We start from the raw sequence: 14,394 nt of genomic DNA, 5'->3' as shown, positions 1-14,394 counted from the left end.
AGGATGGCTATGAGTTTTCCTCGTGCTTCTGAACCCCTCCTCAGCGCAGGGTCATCAACTCCTTGTATTTCGACATGTCTGTGTATGTGTGGGTTTGTGGAGAGCCATTTACTGTGTGATTTTTCATTTTGTTAGGAAAAAGTAAACTTTTGATGAAACTGCACTACTTGAGAATATTCATTTAAGAATGTACTAGTTTTACAGACTGTTCCTCAACTCACACTGATGATCAACATAGATCTGTATGGGCGGTGACTGACAGCTTTCAAACTTCGGCCAATGGTAGTCTTCCTTCCTCCCACTCAGCTCAGCAGGTTTAGTTGGTGGTTCATACAGAGCTTAGAAGCTTTTACCTGATGTACGTTTACATGCTTCAGTTACCCAAGTTTATCAAGATATTTTGCACGTCTCTCCCCATCTAAATAGTCATCTACTATTGGATCTGGATCTGGGTTCAGTCTGGGTTTGGTGTTCTGTAACACACTGTAGCAGAAGACTTCAAAGATCATAAACGTCTTGGGTGACTGAGTGAGTTAACCCAGGCACCCTAATTATTGAAATTAGAAAAACATTAGATAAACCTTATTGAGAGAAACAGACAACCCACAATTCCTTTTCTATACTGTGACTTAACTTACCAACAGTAGAAAACAAACTAGCTCCGTTATCCCTGCTGAAATTAGTAGCAACGACTTCATGAAATTCTTTGATGATAAAATAGAGAATATTAGACTAAAAATCCAATGTCGGTCCCAAACCACAGCGGTAGACAATGAAGAATGCTGCACCAGCTCCACGACATACCTACAATACTTTAGCCCAGTTACAGAAGAAGACTTGCTCAATATAATGAACTCCTCTAAATCTGCATCATGTATATTAGATCCGGTACCAACACCATTGTTTAAACAGACATTGCCAAAGGTTGGTAAACCATTATTTGACAGTTAATGCCTCTCTTGGCATGGGCTTCATATCTAAATTTCTTAAATTGGCGATTATAAAGCCCATTATTAAAAAGCCAATTTCTAATCTACCCTTCGTCGCCAAAATTTTAGAAAAAGTGTTGTGTTTAAGCAGCTGTGCACCTATCTGCATAACAGCATTCAGTTTTTCAGTCTGGATTTAGATAAAACCATAGCACTGAAACAGCTTTACTTAGAGTAACTGATGATTTACTTTCTGAACTTGATGGGGGCAGCGCTTAGTGCTGCCTTTTACACCATAGATCATGAAATTCTTCTCAATAGGTCGGAAAATCTCAAAGGATCTGCCTTCACCTGGTTAAGATCATATCTGAATGATCGCCATCAGTATGTTTATGTAAATAACGAATGCTCCTATCACACTAGAGTAAAATATGGTGTTCCACAAGGATCAATACCGGGCCCTTTACTCTTTATATTTTACCGCTGTGTAAAATAATCCGTAAACACTGCATTAACTTTCACTGTTATGCCGATGATTACCAAATTTACATATCAGCTAAACCTCACGAAGACCTGTCTCAGCAAAATAACAGACTGTATTAAAGAAATTAAAAACTGGCTGACACTCAAATTTCTTTTACTTGATTGATAAAAGAAAGGTCATTCTACTTGGTCCTTATATAGATAGAAATGGTAAATGATAATACAGGGGTAAAACTAGATGGTCATTTAGTTATACCTAATAATCTCTCAATGGTCTGACCCCACATTATCTGGAGGAACTTTTTACACCTTACAGCCCTCCACGTACACTCCGCTCGCAAGATGCTGGCCTATTATCAGTCCCACGTATTAGAAAAAACATTGCAGGAGGAAGAGTGTTCTTTTCTAAGCCCCAACTTTGGAACAACCTCCCTGTTAATATATGTGAATCGGACACACTCTCGGTCGTTAAATCTGGATTAAGTGGGCAGGTAAATGATTTGCATGATTTACTGAATTTTATAATCATTTTTTCTGTCATTTCTCTGTTTTAAGAAGTAATATCAGTGTCCCTCGTTGTATCTCAGAAATACCCTGCAGTATCGAAACTGTCACAGAACTGCGTGGTTTGTAATTGGAGCGTCAGAAAATCTGCTTTAAAAATCTTCTCAGAATTTATACAAATTCTTTTGGTACAACACCATCATTCAATACTACTACTCTAAACGATATTCTGGGATTGTGTTGTTGCTGCCGGCATCCTAAGGGTAGATAAACTGGTAAATGATCATTAACCCAGATTATCAGAATTATCCTCCTGATTTCAGTGTGTAAAGCTATTTTCATCTAGATAACGTTTCTGGTCCATCTACAGTTCAGCTTCTGGGAGAGGGGTCAGAGTAAACGTGTCATTTTCAATGAGAGAAGTCCTCTCCTTTTTCATAGCCTCAACCCAGAATGTTGATTTTGTTGAATCTCTTTAAAGCTCTGTGGTTCATTACAGACCCTGTAGCAGTAGTCAGTGTTGTTCAGTGTCTGATCTCCAGTATCTGAATCAGCTGAGTACTGAGGTGCTTTCCTCTCTCTCTTTGGATAGTGTGTACTATCTCTCAGTAGCTTTTTATGGTTTCATCCTTAGTTTTTAGGAAGTACACGGACTGCACCCGAGTAATCCTCAGTAAACGCCAGAGTGTATCTACAACCCTCTTCTGGACACTGGATCTATAGGACCAGCTAGGTCAGTATGTAAAGTTAAGAGGTTCCCCATGTGAACCTTTGTTTGGTCACGTGATCATTTTATTGCAGTCCTTAACGTGATCTGCTGCATCTGTGGCAACAGCAGAGGAGAATTATATTACTAAGGCTTTAATTCTAGAAAAAGTTGTTAAAGATGATTTAATAATAATTTATTAATTTTACAGGATTTGGAGTTCTTGTTGAGCTTCCAGCAACGCCCGCCTCTCCTGCCAGCTATGGGGGGGAAGAAGTACCAACGATCAAGTGACATACACCCAGAGCTCGTTCCGTGCCCTGTATTTGCTGCTTGAATTGAATTCTTCACACCCAGATGCAGGTTATGTCTGATGCAATTTAACCATTTCCATCCAAGTTCGTCTCTCACGACTGACTTTATATTTGCGGCGTTGTCTGTTGTATTGTAAATTTTTCCTCGTTCAGATTCCAGTCCTGGAGTACTGAGTGAAGAGCCTCAGCTATACTGGCTGCAGTGTGGCTCTCTGGAAAAAACACGGCTTTCAAACATTTGCTTTCGAGTTTCCACTGCAGCAAAATAAAGTGTACCGTCAGTGACCTGTACAGAGTCATATTAGCACTTGACCACATGTCAGTTGTCAGTGAGTAAAACTCTGCTCTCTTGATCAAACACTCAGCTTTAGCTTGAACATTATTCTACATCTCCGGCACAGTAGCTCATATTGCCAGTTCAAAGTTTGTAGTATTTCTCTGAATGATAACTTTTTTTTAGACGGTGTTGAATGGAGGCAGTCCCTTTACGATGTTTGTTTGTTTTGTTTGTTTGTTTATTTATTTATTTTGTGTGTGTTGCGCTGTATGTTTGTATATTTCGCAAAAGCATTTGTGATTGTTGATTAATTTGACGAACTGCCTTTTCTATGGGTGGGACCCAGTTTAACATACTTGATGTATCCTCAGATGTGCTTGTAAATTAGTAGTATTTCCACCCTTTGTGGTGGTGCATTTTCTACATAGACGGCATGTAACACTGTTAACATCTAAACCAAAATATTGCCAAACTGGTGCAGAGACACCCTTCTGTACAAGCTCATCCATTTTCACTGTCTACCCAGGACAAGGCCACATGAGGCGTAGTTGTTCATTTGCAAGTCCTTTTTTAAAAAGTTAATTTGTAGCTGTAGTTGGTGACTTTATATTTATGATGCGTCATCTGTACTTGGATGCTTATTTACAAACCGGATTCCAAAAAAGTTACTAAAAAGACACTAAACAAATTGTGAATAAAAACTGAATGCAATGATGTGGAGATGGCAAATGTCAATATTTTATTCGTAATAGAACATAGATGACAGATCAAAAGTTTAATCTGAGTAAATGTAACATTTTAAAGGAGAAATATGTTGATTCAAAATTTCATGGCGTCAACAAATCCCAAAGAAGTTGGGACAAGTAGCAATAAGTGGCTGGAAAAAGGAAATTGAGCATATAACGAACAGCTGGAAGACCAATTAACACTAATTAGGTCAATTGACAACATAATTGGGTATAACAAGAGCTTCTCAGAGTGTCAGTGTCTCTCTGAAGCCAAGATGGTAAGAGGATCACCAATTCCACCATTGTTGCGCAGAAAGATAATGGTGTTACCCAGCGTAAAATAGCAAAGACTTTTAAGTTATCATCAACCACCGTGCTTAACATCATCAAAAGATTCAGAGAATCTGGAACAATCGCTGTGCGTAAGGGTCAAGGCCGTAAAACTCTACTGGATGCTCGTGATCTCCGGGCCCTTAAACGTCACTGCACCTCAAACAGGAATGCCACTGTCAAGGAAATAACAGAATGGGCTCAGGAATACTTCCAGAAATCATTGTCAGTGAACACAATCCACCGTGCCATCCGCCGTTGCCAGCTGAAACTCTACAGTGCAAAGAGGAAGCCATTTCTAAGCAAGCTTAGACGTTTGCACTGGGCCAGGGGTCTTTTAAAATGGAGTGTGGCAAAATGGAAGACTGTTCTGTGGTCAGATGAGTCACGATTTGAAGTTCTTTATGGAACACTGGGACGCCATGTCATCCGGACCAGAGAGGACAAGGATAACCCAAGTTATCAACGCTCCGTTCAGAAGCCTGCATCACTGATGGTATGGGGTTGCATGAGTGCTTGTGGCATGGGCAGCTTGCATGTCTGGAAAGGCACCATTAACGCAGAGAACTATGTTCAGGTTCTAGAACGACATATGCTGCCATCTAGACGTCATCTCTTTCAGGGAAGACCCTGCATTTTTCAACAAGATAATGCCAGACCACATTCTGCAGCAATCACAACATCATGGCTACGTAGGAGAAGGATCCGGGTACTGAAATGGCCAGCCTGCAGTCCAGATCTTTCACCTATAGAGAACATTTGGTGCATCATAAAGAGGAAGGTGCGACAAATAAGGTCCAAGACGATTGAACAGTTAGAGGCCTGTATTAGACATGAATGGGAGAGCATTCCTATTTCTAAACTTGAGAAACTGGTCTCCTCTGTACCCAGACGTCTGTTGAGTGTTGTAAGAAGAAGGGGGGATGCCACACAGTGGTAAAAATGGCCTTGTCCCAACTTTTTTGGGATTTGTTGACGCCATGAAATTTTGAAACAACATATTTTACCCTTAAAATGTTACATTTACTCAGATTACTTTTGATCTGTCATCTATGTTCTATTACGAATAAAATATTGACATTTGCCATCTCCACATCATTGCATTCAGTTTTTATTCACAATTTGTTTAGTGTCCCAACTTTTTTGGAATCCGGTTTGTATTACTTGAGCCTAAATGTTTAGTTTACCATAGTATAGAATGCTTGCACAAGTCAACGGTTAAATAAAGCCAAAAAAGAAAACTTACATGGGACAATATTGCACTTATCACTTGTTTAAATGATGGTTATTTGATAATTGTTAATAAATCGATATTTGATATTGTTTATCATCCCAAGGCTCGTAGGAACACGCAAAATTAGAATTTCTTTGACTTGAATGGTGTCATGCACAATACAAAAATTTTTATTAAAGCTGAATCATCATATTTCTCCTTTCTAATATATAATAACTAAAACTGCCCTGGATTCATTTTCAGTGCTGTAAACAAACTCGTCTGCAGTCATAAACTGTTATTCTTGCTGATGTTAGTAATTATTATAATATACATGATTTACTCTATTTCATAACCCTTTATTATTCATTTCTCTGCTTGTATTAAAAAGTTATAAATCAGTCCTTCATAGTATCTCAAACCCTGCAGTATCGAGACTCTGTCCCCAACGTAGTTTGTAATTGTAACGTCAGAAAATTATCATTTTAAGCCTAGTGGCTATTTAAGTCCTTGTTGCAAATGACTGCAGTGGTCATTACAGCAGATGTCCAGAATTCTTTAGGTAATTTGGTCTCTACTAGCATTAACCTTTCCCTAATAAATAGGGTTCTCCAATTTTTTCTCTGCTGTTTTTTAGATGTTGTGATCAAGGTGCCGAGGTCTCACTGATCAATGAGTGAAAATCCTTTGCTGTGAACGCTGTAATATTTCTAATGCCCAGTGCTCTATGCTTCAGCCCCCCCCCCCCCCCCCTTTTTTTTTCTTTTTTTTTTTACTGGATCTGTAGGTCCATATGTTCTAGTTCAAGTTCTGCTTTTGCTTGTGCATCAGGTTCTGTTTCTACTCTGAGCAGATTTCTCTTGTCTGCAGACTTCACAGTTCAGTTGATCAATCTTACCCTTGATCTTCATGCTCTCTACTGCATAATGTGAAACATCATAATTACATTGAACAAGGATTTCATGCTGTTTGAATATTGTAACACTGCACCCATCACCACTGTGATCTTTGATCACATTCAGGTAATAAAGCCTATTGTCCTCTTTAATGGTGAACTTGGTACCATTTTTGTGGCTTTGCTTCTTTATCTGAGCCAGCTGTTGTGATCCTTGTGCTCTCTGCTCCCTGTGTTACTGTACAGTACAGTGTCACTGACCGTTGCTTGCGTTTCTGTCTGTGTTCACTCAGAGATGACCACGGAGGAACGAGCTCTTCAGGAGGACCTGTAGTACAGGACCTGAGAGGACCTGTAGTGCCAGCATAGTTGGGAAAAGCAGAGGGCTCCTCCACAACCATTTTTCGCCTCTGCTAACTGGTTTGAGGACCTCAGCTCTTCACCTGCTCCGGCACAGAGGACAGCTCCTCAGGGCAGTGTTCTCACTGTTGGAGATTCTTCTGTAAAACCCTTAAAAGTATCGACCCTAAAGAGTAATGTCACGGTCTCCTGTTTTCCAGGTGCCTGTGTCCTGGACGTCGCCAGGTGGCTTTGGCACCATAGTTCTCCACTATTCTCCTCCTGATGCAGCGTGGCCCTGAAGAAGCACTGCCATATGCTTCTGGACACTGTTCAGAAAAAGCCAGACACGAGGATCATAGTCTTCGGCCCCCTGCCCACTTACTGACGAGTGAGCGAGCCGTTTCCCCAGCTCTTATCTCTCTACTGCTGGCTGCAGGACAGGTCCATCTGTGCTGAATTCGTGGACAACTGGGAGAGCTTTTGGCTGCGTCTGGTCTTCCACCACAGAGAGGACCTTCACCTGAGCCGCCTGGGGTCCAGCGTTCTCTCCGGGAACATCAAGAAGGTGCCAGGCCAGGACTGACAGGCCCTTTCTATTCACACTGTCAGGTTAGTGAACTGCATAGTTTGCAGGTAAGTGATTGACATGATTTACTTGATTCCACCCATTTATTCTGTCACTTTTCTGCTTGTATTAAAAAGTAATACATCAGTGTCACTCATAGTATTTCAGACAAATCCTGCTGTATGGAGACTGTCTGTACCCCGCATGGTTCGAAAAATCTTATTAGAATTGATATAAATTCTTCCATCTTTCCGAGTACAAGCAGGAGTTGGGCAAAAAAGTATTGTCAGCCACTGATTGTGCAAGTTCTCCTACTAGGTCTGTCATATTCATCATAGGTACACGCCAACTATGAGAGACAAAATGAAAAATACAGGGAATCACATTTTTAAGAATTTATTTGTAATGTATTTTGTTATGATGAAAATAAGTATTTGGTCACCCACAAACAAGCAAGATTTCTGGCTCTTGCAGATCTCTAACTTCTTTAAGAAGCTCTTCTGTCCTCCACTCGTTACCTGTATTAATGGAACCTGTTAGACATAGTTATCTGTTTAGAAGACGCCTGTCCACAACCTCAAACAGTCAGACTCCAAACCTCCAACCTGCTTAAGCCAGTACATGTCCAGGCCCGTCTGAAGTGAACCACCTTAGTTCACTCTCTGTGAAACTAAATCAAGGGCTTAGGTCTGTTTTACATTGGTGGGGGTCATAAAATCGGTTCACACAGGGCCCTCTGGAGTCTTTTTGCATTTATGATAAATTTTAAACTCTAGCGCTAAAAATACAGGTAATTTTATAAAAGTTATAAAAGCACATACAAGTGTCCAAATAAACACAAAGGGTAAGAGAGTAAATGTAAATAACTGCAGAATTTTAAATAGAGAAATAGATTTCAAACTGGGTGCTAACCAGCCAATTAATCCTCAGAGTCCATATTGTCTATTTAAGTCAAGACAGGTTGCCAAGTAGTGTTTAATTTACCATGGCACCCAGTTTTAGGTTGGAGGGTTTTTATTTTTCCCTTAAGGAGTCACCCTGAATATTGCTGTTGTGGAGTGAATGTTGTTGTTCATCATCGAGCTGTATATAGATCATTTATTTAGTGAAAAGGCTCTTCCAAATTTTCAGGGACTGTTTCACAGTCTGGTTTAGTGAACAGCTAGACAAAGATTCTGGTATGGGTAGTTTTGAACAGAGCAGCACGTAACGCACAGGAACAGCCCTGATGTTCGAAGCCCAATAATAGCGACAATCTGGTAACGATAAGCAGCTGTAGGGGGCAGTGGTGGCTGTAGGGGGCAGTGGTGGCTCAGCGTTTAGAGCTCCAGGCTATTGATGACAGCGTTGTGGGTTCGATACCCGGGCTCTGCAAACTGCCACTCTTGAGCAAGACCATTCACCTTCTTTTGTGAGCTCCGCAGCAATGGCTGCCCACTGCTCCAACCATGCATGCTCACTGTCCACTGTGTGTTCTCTGCACAGCTGTTATGGAGGGAAGCCTTGTTCCTAAAACTGACTGATGGAGTTGGTTCTTTAAGCGTAGAGAAGCAAATCACACTACCACAGTTTTGGAGGTTCCACTGAGATCCCAATATTCCTCTGGGTCCAGAGTTTTCAGAGACAGGATCAGAAACAGACAGAGGCGGCCGCCGACATCCCAATGAGTGATTCTGAGTCAATTTAGGCGCTCTACTGACTCCGAGACTCTGTACCCGAGGTGACTGTAAGTAAATTAATTAGACCGCTTGCCTTACGAATTTAGAATAAACAGGAGGAGACGGGACGCCTTATTCTTAGACCTTAAGTTTACTTTAACCCAGATATTTTCATTTTCAAATTAGTTTTAGATCATTGAGTTTTTGCAGCGATCCGGACTCAAAGAATGAAGATGTCCAAAGCATTGCCTTAAGATTTCAGTCTCTCAGTTGTCTTGGAAACGTTGAATTGCGATACATTTTGATCTCTGAAAAATTCTGTGGTTTAAACAACCCTGAGAATCTAGATATTCAGACGATAGATTTTGGGATATTTAATTCAGTACTGTTCAACCTAGAGAAATTTGTAAAGGGATCCATTTTTTTTTTTTTTTTTTTTTTTTAGAAAATTCAAATATTTTAAAGCAACGTTTTGGAGATGATATTATTATTATTATTATTATTATTATTATGGTTCTAAAACAAGGGAGCGGAGTTTAATAAGGTTTTGGACTACACACGTGAAATTAATACAGGATACAATGTTACAAGCTTAGTTAACGTACTGCCGGACTGAGGCGTATAAATATATTGAGGATACAAATAATTGACGATACTTCAGTTACACGGTCAAGATCTGAGCTGCCAAGTGAGAATGACGAGACTGAGACTAATGACTTTGGTTGACTTCCAAAACATTTCTGGTCTCAGAATGAATGATATGGACTACCTACCTATATCGAACTGGATACTGGACTACCTCACCAACCGACCACAGACACCGTTGGCACCGTTCCTCTTCACCCTGTACACTGCTGACTTCATGTACAGCTCACCGACCTGTCACCTCCAGAAGTTCTCTGATGACTCTGCGATCGTCGACCTCATATCCAATGAGGACAGCGAGTACAGAGAACTGATTCAGGACTTTGTGGACTGGTGTCTGCAGAACCACCTTCAGATAAACACAGGAAAGACCAAAGAACTGGTGGTGGATTTCCGCAGGTGCAGACACCTCCATCATTGAACATCGAGAGTGTGGACTCTTATAAATACCTGGGTGTTCATCTGAACAACAAACTGGACTGGTCAGTCAACACTGCTGCACTCTTCAAGAAAGGCCAGAGCAGACTCTACCTACTGAGGAGACTGAGGTCCTTTGGGGTGCAGGGAGCACTCCTGAGGATGTTCTTCGACACAGTGGTGGCATCTGCCATCTTTTATGGAGTGGTCTGCTGGGGCAGTAGCACCTCGATGGCAGATAAGAAGAGACTGAACAAACTCATAAAGAGGGCCGGCTCTGTCCTGGGGTGCTTCCTAGACCCAGTGCAGGTGGTGGGAGACAGGAGGATGACGGCCAAGCTGGCATCCATGCTGGAGAACAGCTCCCACCCTATGCATGAGACTCAGCACTGGGTAGCTCCTTTAGTGACAGGCTGCTTCACCCCAAGTGTGTGAAGGAGTGGTATCGCAGGTCCTTCCTTCCTGCTGCCGTCAGACTCCACAACCAGCACTGCTCCCAGCGGACCACATACACACACACTTAAACTACACACACTGTTCAGGGAACAGAGATCTCTCAATGCAAAAATACTATGTGCAATACCCCTCCCCCCATGTGCATTTAAGAGACATTTGCTGTAAATAATATTGTTATTGCTTTTTTAATTCTTATTTTTATTGTGTATGTAGTGTAAATTATTTATCTACATTTTGTAACTGAGTGTCTGCTATCCCTTTCTGCTGTGACACTGAGAATTTCCCCACTGCGGGACTAATAAAGGATTATCTTATCTTATCTTATATTGGGTCAATAAAGGGTGCATCTCTGGTTAAAGTGGTGCAAGCAAAACAGCTGATGGGCCTTACCATGCTCAATGTCCCATGTCTACCTTGTACCATGTGATCATGTTGAAGGGCTAAAAGCATTGACATATAAACGCAGTAATCCTATCCTACACTTTTTCTATATATTTTTTTATTTCCAGTTGTTGTGATCCTTGTGCTCTCTGCTCCCTGTGATACTGTACAGTACTGTCTCACTGACCGTCGTTTGCGTTTCTGTCTGTGTTTATACTCGAGAAACTTGAAGACCGAGGAGGAGCGAGATCTGTAGGTGCTCTGCAAGGAGGTCATAAAGCTTGACTGCTGCTGTTGTAGAGGCAGTCCAAACTCCATCAATGGAAGACAAGGCCTGAGGCTGCCCATGACTCCTCCAACGCTGGCCATCTTAAATCCAGCACTACCGGCACGGCGGTCACAGAGGGTTGTTGTCTCCACTCCCGCACTGGAAAGGACCTGGGGCCGTTGGCGTGGCCTAGAAAAGCCAAGGGCTCCTCCACCACCACAGCCAGTTTTCACCTTGACTTACTTCGACTTCACCTGCTCCCTCACAGAGGACAACTCCTCAGGACTGTATTTTCGTTGTTGGAGGTTCTACTGTAAAACCCTTAAAAGTATCGGGACCAAAGAGTAACTACTCAGTCTTTTTTTCAGGAATGCTGGACATCACCAGGTGGCTTCGGTACCATCATTCTTCACTTTTCTCTGCCCAATGCAGTGAGGCCCTGAAGGAGCTCTGCCACACACTTCTGGACACCACTCGGAAAAGACAGGACCCCAGGGTAGGCAACTGGATAGTGGGCAGGTAATTAATTTACTGGATTTTATAATCATTTATTCTGTCATTTCTCTGATTGTTTTAAAAAGTAATGTATCAGTGTCCCTCATATCTCAGACAAACCCTGCGGTATCTGGACCGTGTCTGTCCCGGTTTATTCACACTCCACCTCGGTTTAGTCTCTTTATCCCCAGAAGGATCAGCCATAGGAATGTCAGAAGTGGGACTGCAGATTTTCTGATTTTTTTGATCTATGCGCTCCCAGAGACTCAAAGACCAGAAAAAGCAAGTACTGGAATCCGCTGAGGGGACGAAGCTAGCATTCCTGTTAATACTCAACCAAACATGGCCACTCTTCATGCTGAACTCGGATCTATCTGCTGGTTTTAGGATAATATGGAGGGTCGTCTTCAAGATATCGCAGTCTCTGTCTCCTCAGTGGAGGCTTCGTTATCCACTTTAGTGACACGAGTTACCGCCACAGAAGACCGATTGGAAACTTGTTGGCTGAAGACTCTAAACAACCACGAAGTCCAAATCACAAAAAAATGTCCAAAAAATGTTTGTTTTGCCAGAAAATGGAGAGAGCAATGTCCCCCTGGCAGAGTTCCTCCAACACCAATTTCCCTCCTGAATGGATCTTCCCACGGGTGTTCTGCCTATTGAAATTTAACCGGCTTCATGGAGCATCCTGGTCCACTTTCTACGCTTCAGCACTAAGGTCATTTTAGGAGCTGCAGTGAAGAAACGTTCAGTCTCTCATAATGGGTCAACCTTGCACTTCTACACTGACCTGTTGGCTGAAGTTTTACACGTGAAAGCCTTGGCTCAGCGTGGCATGTACTCTCATCCCCATGGTTCCTATTCAAGACTGGATTACTTTCTTATTCCTATTGACTGTATACATATGTCAAGGGTCTGTCAAAATAGTTTTTATCTGACCACAGTCCAGTCTATTTGGATGTAACGCTTAAGTTAACAGCATTAAAATCACCTCAGTGAAGATTTAACACACATTTACTAAATAAAGAAGCGTTTTGTTTCTATGTTAAAGAGAATAACAGATTATTGGCAAGACAACTGCAACTCTTCAGTTACCAGTGCAGTTAAATGGGACACTTTGCAAGGTCATTTGATCTCTTATGTATCTCTCCAGAAAAAAACTAAATTTTGGAAGCTGAGATGCTGCAACTAGAACACACACACAGTCTGATACAAACTGGTCTCTGCTAGTAAATGCTAAATTAAAACTTAAGCTTGAATAAACTCCTCATATTTCTAAGTTGTTACTTTTTTCTAAGTAATGCTATGAGTTTAGAAATAAACCCAGTCGTTTATTAGCTCACCAGCTTAATTACAACAGACTGAACGATCTATAAAAGCTATTAAAACTCCTTCTGGTGATGCTTCCTACGACCCTCGCATAATTACTGATAATTTCTGTAACTTTTTAAAATCGCTTCTGAGACTCTAGGGAGAGAAATGTTATCCAAGTAATTTGATCAGACTTTTTTGAATCCAGTGACGTCTGTTCCTGAAATCAGAAACTTCATCACTAATTATAGTGTGCTATCTGGCAGTTGTGGCAGGTCTACAGCTATTCAGCTGAATGTCCTGGTTTACATTAAACTAAATTTACCATTGCAGTTGACAAATACTGGCTTTGGATACCTTGGCTTAACAATTACCCCTGACCCCCTTTGAGCAGAATTGGTGTAGTCCAGATGAACATTTTACCTAGATTGCTTTTTATTTCAAAACCTACCTTGTCGTTTGACCCCCATCTTTTTTTAAAAAGGTAAATCAGTTAATAAGCAGATTTTTTGGGGGTAATAAAAAGCTCAGATTAAAATCCTTCTAAGTCTAAATAGATTAGACTCTTTGTGGGTCAGTATAGAAATGCTCATGTTGTGGTGGTGATGGCGTGGCTTTAAGCGGACATGAAGGACAGTTCACCAGAAGGATACAGCCAAACACTTCCAGGTAAGTTCCAGTGATATTTAATGTTGAATTTGTGCAAAAATCAAACGAAAGTACACACAACAAAAACACAACACAAGAGCTAGATTACACACACTTTGTACAACAAGGCCTCAGCAGTCTTCATCTGAGGGCTGCAAAGCCTCACAGACGTCTACTTCTGCTTCAGTTTATTCTGCTCCTCCCTCCTCAGCCTGGAGTGGACCAAGTGTCTACTAAGGGGGTGGTCATCAGAAACAATGACAATACAACAGATAACATGGACATTATTTACACATCTTATATACAATTATTATTTAGGTGTTTATGGCCATATTGATGTATACCGGTAAATTATGCTAGCTGGAATTATATGTATATCCTAGGGTTATTGATTGTGTGTTTTACTCCTTCTAGGTTAACCGTGGTTCCTGCCGGCTCCTAGAAGACCCACTCACCAGCACCCTCATTCCCCCAGGATCACCAGGTAGGTAATATGTCAGAGTCAAGTCTCTACTGTGTATGGGCTGGTGAGGAGTCAGCTACCACTGACTTCATCACACATCATCCTAGATCCCTAACTTCCCTACCATGTATTTATAATTTTGAGCAAATACCGTCTCTCTCTGATAACTTTGTAGTGTACAATACGTTGCTTTCTTGGAGAGACGCTAGAAAATATATTAAAGTCTCTAATTGTATTACTTTATGGTCACCACTCACCTTGAATCCAGATCTACCCCCTCAGCTTGGGGACATTGGGCTTAGTAATTGGACTTTAAGGGGCAAAGAGGATTTTTCTAGTTTATTCACAGCAGGAGTTTTAAACTTA

The sequence above is a fragment of the Salminus brasiliensis genome, chromosome 14 (assembly GCF_030463535.1).
Source record: "Salminus brasiliensis chromosome 14, fSalBra1.hap2, whole genome shotgun sequence".
Lineage (NCBI taxonomy): Eukaryota > Metazoa > Chordata > Actinopteri > Characiformes > Bryconidae > Salminus > Salminus brasiliensis.
The sequence above is the reverse complement of the archived record's forward strand: the minus strand, read 5'-3'. Positions refer to the sequence as shown.